Genomic DNA, 7,205 nt, shown 5'->3' with positions numbered 1-7,205 from the left:
TGACTGTCATACACTACCGTCCCATGCTGAGTAATTTAATTTAATAACATAATAACTCTTAAGGTAAGAATTATGTCAGATTCATCATAGATTAAACATTAATAAAAATAATTTTTATTTATTTATTTATTTATTTATTTTTAAATTATAAAACAAGTCCAAGTTCGATTCATCAACATTATATTTTACACCAAACAATCAGCATCAAGTAGTGTTTCATCCACTAAGTTTGAAAAAACAAATAAATGTACCACCAGATCAAAATGATTTAAGACAAACAAATTAAACTTTAATAAACAAAGAGACAAAGTGAATAAACATAACGTTTATTCTTTTGCTAAACAAATCAAGTTCAAACTGATTGCAATCAATTTTCATAACAGTCTCTGTATTGAAATATATAAACTTGCTATAAACAAAAAATAAATATCTAAATAAATAAATCAATAAATCAATCAATCTATAAAAAAACAGATAGCATATCAGAAAATTTATTACTTTGCAGTTGTTCTGGTCACATTACCAGGGTGCTCCAAATCTGTATCTTCAAAATTATGAAGGAATTGCTGGAAATTTGCAGGAGATGAAAGACTCATAATGATCGGAACTTGCTGCTCACAGATTCATAGCTTGGAACATGGCAAACTACAAAAAGAAGATGCAAATAGTTGGCATTGTAGATTCAAAATGGAAATTATCAGATATTTTTTACTTTTTATGAAGTGTGTAGCATACCATCTCCACAAGAAGCCATTGTGAGCGGTGAAGAAACGATCTTTTTGGTAAGGGATACGATATCTTCTACCGTAATATCATCAATAATTTTCAAGAATTGCCCAATTGGTTTCCTGCAATAGTTAGGAAAATTGATCTGGCCTCAGCTAAAATTTTCAATATAAAATGTTATATGATGAACTTCAACCAGCAGTTGATTGCAGTAAAAAGGAAATTGACTGGAAAAATTACTGGTGTGCATACTTTGGTAGGATTAATTAATACATAGGTGAGAATTATGATGTTAGTATAAAAATAATATAGAAGCATGGTGTGTCAAAATATTCATCTTGAGAAAGGGTCAAATAAGTGTCTATGACAATCTTTCCAATGGTCCGGCTTTGGATGTTCTAACTATGTTAAAAACCAAACTAGTAATTGCATAGGTCAGGTAGGTTGGTGGCTCAATTCAAGATTGAGATTAAAAAGGAACCACCGGACTGATTTGTTAATTACCTATTTTTTGCTTCATAGACAATGACATGCCACACACATTGAATGTGGTTTTGGATCCATAGGTTCAAATCTAGGATTGGGTTTGTCAGGAATGCTAAAGTAAACCACTTAGATTTCTTAGAGATCACGCAGGAAACGGGATCTTAACTAGAGCAATTATTTCAGGAGTTCATTCCTTAATAGAAATAGATGGTAACAAGTATGATTTTATGTACACGGGTCGCCGATAGAGCTCTCACCGAGTGGTGAGAGTTCGATTTTCGGCTGAGGGCACATTTGGGAGTTGTGAATAGTGGTTGTGTACGGGTGGTTCCAGCGCCCACGTGAGCGCGGCCCCGTCCCCATTTGTTTCACCGAGGCTTGTGCACACCCCTGGGGTTTCTAGTGGGTTCGCCGCGCTCCTCTTCCTCCAAAAAACAAGTATGATTTTATGATAGTGATCAAAGGACAATTATTGTTTTTTCTATATCCTAGTTTGCAGTCTTCAATGTTCTAATGTTTAAGTTCATTGTGTCAAACTCTTCTGCAGGAATTTCTGAATTCCAGAGAAATCCAATTATGAAAACGCTAGCAAATGGTTCTGGTCATCCATCAAGCGATTACTTGTACAATATGTTAATTAACATACTAGGCCTGGATGAATGTTGCCAATAATCTGGCGATCCATGGAGTTAACTCCCATGCTCTCACTCTTTTCCATCAGGGTAAGGATCTACCGCGCTGGCTCATGAAGCAAGTCCTCAAGTCCGACATTAGTTTGTAATCTTTATTTTGTTTTATTGTGTGTTTGTTTTTATTGTTTTTGTCTGTTGTTTTTTCTGTTTTCTTTTGGCTTGGTTCTGTATCTTTTAAAACTCTTGTGTAATTTCTGTTTGTTATCAATAAAATAGCTCATAGAGCTCCTTCCCAAAAACATACTAAGCTATCTTAAATCTTCATGCCCTATTTTTTTAACTTCTAGTTTCCCATTGAAGTACTCAACTCTCCTCTCACTCATTCTGCAAGATACACAATACAATGAGAATTACAATATGAAATACCAACCTCTTTCCATATGTCAAAATCTGACGCCCGATATCTTCCACTGTTAGCTTCTGAAAATACAAAGGTAACTGTTTTTCACTAGACAGGAAGAAACTAAAACAAAATCACCTTACAAGGAAAAGGGAGGGAAAATACTCCATATAGGTTCGTCAGAACTGTGGATCTGGTTGATGCTTTGGCTTGATCTAGTTCTCCTGATCAACTGTGAAGAAGGATATGAAATGTATAAAATGCAATTACATCAAGAAAAGTTCACAAGGTTGAGTAAAGCATACCTTGTCCAGAAGAAGCCAATGCAAGAAGTTCTCTTGCAGCCAAATCAATAGTTTTGCTGACAAAAGCTGGGCTCTGACAAAATGTCAATTTGTTATTAATTTTAGGCAATTCACAGAGCTAAAAGGTTAAAGGGGGAATATAAGCCACCATATGATTAGCACAACTAACAACTACAACACAGACTATGCTTCATGTGAAGAATTTAGTGCAGCATAAAGGATTGCGGGAAATCACAGATTCAACCATTAGGCCATTGAATGAACATCTGTAAAGAATTAATAGAACCAAAAAATAGTAACTACCTTACTCTATGATGAGAGCGGAGGATTAGAGTCCCAAAGATTTTCAGTTTATGGGAGGTAGTATGGGATCCGTAGTAGGCGAATGCCTGCAATTAGATGAGTCCTAAGCAGGTTATCAACAAAACAAGCTAGTTCAGGTTAGAGTCACTGAGGACTCTTGATTCCTTGGGATGATCCAATTGTCACTATCACTGAATTCACTGATGACAACCATGATTGATTCTGGAGTTATGCATTTCTGGAAAACTCTGAAGTATAAAGTCATAACTAAATCAGTAGTCTGTATTCAAAATACCACACAAATATATACATGAGATACTCATGTAAAGGAAAATTTCATTACCAAAAGATCGTAGAAACGCTTTAAATACAGCAATATTATAGTAATATTAGCAGAAAACAATGGTTCTTTCCTTCAAGCATACTCCATCTCTACAAACTAGAAGTCTATCAGATAAGATAGTGGCAGAACAAAAACAAAGAATATAAGAAATTACTTAATTGCAGAGAAGAAGGCATACAACATAGCATACTGAGAGCTTACTCCTCAAATGGATGGACTACATGATGCTAGTTATGTACCAAGAAAAGAGTTGTTACACCATTTTTAGCTTACTCATCAAAAGGATGAACTACATAATGCTGGTTATGCACCACAAATATATATATATATATATATATATATATATATATATGTTAAACCCTGTGCATGTGATCCTACTCTTGGACTTGCCAGTACAAATCCTAATAGTAATGCAAAAAAACATGAAGTTATTCCACATAAAACTGATTCTACGAAACAATCTTACCAAGGTTGCTTGAATTCCAAAGAGGCCAGTGTTGTTGTAGACGCTACCGAAAGCAGAGAATGCCTTAATCTGAGGGAACTCATTCAAAACACGCCTATCTGTTCATCAAATTTCAGTTCAAAAGTTGCATTAATTACATGATTGAGAACAATGTCTTATATAGTAACATCTTATCTTTGTAGTTTTAATCTATCTATACACAGGCATGTTTGGAGTGCACAACTTGAATACATTTCTCTCCCAAGGAATCCAGCAGAGAAAGAGCCACCACCACCCACAAGCATCTACGCAAGAAGACAACAAATTGAGGGCATAGGTCAGAAATCCTAATTTTCAAAAATGTTATCATTCCCAAAACCTAAACTCAGTAAATCACTCATGACTAAAAGAATATATAATTATACAACCTGAAGAACTGGCAGAGTCAAGTGAACCTTCTCTTTTTCCCCCAACCACCAGGGACTTCAAAAGCAAGGGCCACATGTGCATTCTGAGGTCAAAAACAGAAACCTCAGTTAAAAAACAGTGCAAACCATGTATAGAAGTGATTGGCCTTGACAAATATATCTTCAGTATTAAACTGAAATAACGCACCAAAGACTCAGCCTGACATCGATATTCCCCTCCAACATACACAGATTTTGGTTCCTCAGGATGCACCGCATTGGGAAGGTCAGACAAAAGTCTCTCAGCAATTGAGACCACCTTCCAATGGTCTGCACCTAATGCTGCCAGCACCATACAAGGGGCAGTATAGTTCTCCTGCAATAATTTGAGGAAGACAAACAAATGGAAGAGATAAAAATAGAAACTTTCAAAAGATGTGGCTAAAAGTAGGCCTTACAGCAACAAACACCTCTAAAACAGCACTGTTTAATCTGCAAATTGAAGATTCTGAAGCCAACAGAGGATTTGCCAATGCCCCAGAAAAGCCAGTAGAATGAAGAGCCTCCAAAAGCAAACTGTGAGGATCATTTGCAGCTTCTCCTATCTCAGCCTTTATCTTTTGAACCTGCAATATGTAAAAAGGAAACCATAATGAAGAAAAAGATCCAATCAGTTACTATAACTACGCCATGAACTTGCTGCTAGGGAATACCTGTTCAGCAATCTCCTGGTCAAGAAAAACAGGATTTCTAACACAATCAATGACAATGAGCACCTCAGCCATTATAGGCACAAAGGGTCCCTTGACACCCTCATAAGTATAAACCATATGTTCACGAGAAGCTGATGCCGTGACAGTGGCTTCAAGATTTTATATTTCCTGTGCAATGCACTCATGGCTTCTGTTTACCGTGCTTTTGAAAGCCATATTTTTTAATAGATGTGAGGCACCAAATGAAGCAGGAGTTTCATATATAGAACCACTGCAAATGCACAATCCCATTGAACCAAGGCATCCTGACTAATCTAGTCACACACAATCAGTTACATGTACATAAAGCAGTGAAGCTCAATTGGCAAAAACTGAAATACTAAGCAACTGTTAGAGAAAGGAAGAAAAATGCAGCGAACAACTGCTGGAAAATATTACTCCTCAAGGACAAGAAGAGCTTCCTCACTTATTTTCTCAAACTTTTCTGACATATATCTAGCATAAAGTCACTAAAGAAACATACAGCTGGAAACATGGAGAATAGATAGGGATTTTTTTAATAATCTAGAAACAAGACAAGGCACTAGATTAGATAGGAGACAACTTCAAGACATGTGAGAGTTCCAAGACATGTGAGAGTTCCAAGAACTTTCACTAACTCACAAATTACTTTCACAGCAACCTGGTGCTGGTGTGACAGCAATCCGAACGCCATTTTCAAGAGTGGTGATCTTTGTCCTTCGTGGATCCTCATAGTAAGGGAATGGGTCAGGAACCTTAACATCTTGAGAAGGAAGTTGATGGAATGTTCCACCTGTAAGCCAGCTGAAGAGACCACCAGAAAACTCTTTTGAAATGTTTGTACTGGCAAATCTAGCAGCTGTACCACAAAGTCTTGGATCTCTTGTGTGGCACTGTGATTAAAAAAAAAAGAAAAACACCAAACTGATAATAAGATTCTGTGAACATTACATTCAAAGACAGACAAGTTTCATGGCCCAAAAACAGCTATTACTTTTAAAGGAATATGCATAAACCAGAAAATTAATTTCATATTTATGTTAGTGAAGAAAAAAAAAATTCTCTAAAACTTTTAAGCCTTCTTGTTTTACTAAAATCAAGTTTTTAAGAAACCAAGGGAAATTTTCTGCAATAGCACACCATCTATAGGCTAAAGTTATCAGACAACTTCTCTTAGAGTTAAGAAACAATTTCAACTATCTTTATCACTAGGCACAAGATTCATCACAACCTTTTGTTTTCTTCCATTATTTGTACACTATAAGGCAAATTTATTATTTCTAATTACCAAAAAAAAAAAAAACTAAAATAATTCATACAAATATGGCTTCCAACAAAACAAAAAGAAAGAAAAAGCACAACTTGAGTGTAACAAAGTATCATCTAGGAAAATTATGAATAACATCTACAGTAATAAATGAAATTCTCACTAACTCTATAATCAATCCTGGTAGAAATCATGTCATAACATCATTCTCCTATTCTCACAAACCACACCATGAAAACCCAATGCTAACAACACCAATCAACAATGCAGCCATATAATAATAAAAAATTTCATTGAAATTAGTTCTAAAATCATCAATTCATCAAAAAATTCACAAATTATTGTCATAGAGACAAGGAGAATCCAGATTCACCGAATAAAAAGGTTCAAATTGATACTGAGATGAAGGAATTAGTCCTCGCGTGGACGTGCTAACCTCGAGAGCCTTAATTGAGGCCGCAACTCGGTGCATGATCACAGAGTGGCGAACCCTAATAGCGAAGAGAGAGAGAGAGAGCGCTTGAGATCTCAAGACTCGAGCTTTGGCGCCTGTGGTAGTGGTAGTAGACTCTTTTAAATAATTATAGATTAAGGGTTTAAATATCAAAATAGTCCCTCTATTTTTCTTTTTCCGACCTTTTAGTCTCTCTAATATAAAATCCTCCATTTTGTTCTTGTATTTGCACATTTTCATCTTTTAGTTGTAAAATCCGCTCTTTTGGTCTTCGTATTTACACATTTTTATCTTTTTTTAGTCCCTCTAATTCATCAACTGGACCAAAAGGGCAGATCCGTCAATTAAAGGGACCAAAAAGACAAAAATGTGAAAAATACGAGGACCAAAATGACATATTTTACATTAGATGGACTAAAATAGTAGAAAACGTAAAATAGATAGACGATTTTGATATTTTGACCTAGATTAAGAGAAGGATAAATTTAAGATTTAAAAGAGGATAATAAAATTTTAATGATATATATAGATATGTAAATATATTTAACTAGAAGATAAGATTCCTATGTATGAGGCTCTCATGAAAATTTTTCCGTCAATATATAAATAAAATATTGTGATAATATTAAATATTCATAATATAGTATATTGCATTAAATTATCTTATAATTTAACTTTTAAAAATATAAATGAAAGAATCAAT

The 7,205-nt window shown here is 34.9% G+C and overlaps 1 pseudogene; it reads right to left on the bottom strand.

Annotated features, from left to right (window-relative positions):
• Positions 1 to 392: 392 nt before the first annotated feature.
• Positions 393 to 6,580, bottom strand: LOC120261986 (annotated as a pseudogene).
• Between the last annotated feature and the right edge of the window lie 625 nt (positions 6,581 to 7,205).

Source organism: Dioscorea cayenensis, chromosome 5 (assembly GCF_009730915.1).
Source record: "Dioscorea cayenensis subsp. rotundata cultivar TDr96_F1 chromosome 5, TDr96_F1_v2_PseudoChromosome.rev07_lg8_w22 25.fasta, whole genome shotgun sequence".
NCBI classification, from domain to species: domain Eukaryota; kingdom Viridiplantae; phylum Streptophyta; class Magnoliopsida; order Dioscoreales; family Dioscoreaceae; genus Dioscorea; species Dioscorea cayenensis.
Note: the sequence above shows the minus strand (reverse complement) of the source record. Positions and strands in the feature narration are given on the sequence as shown.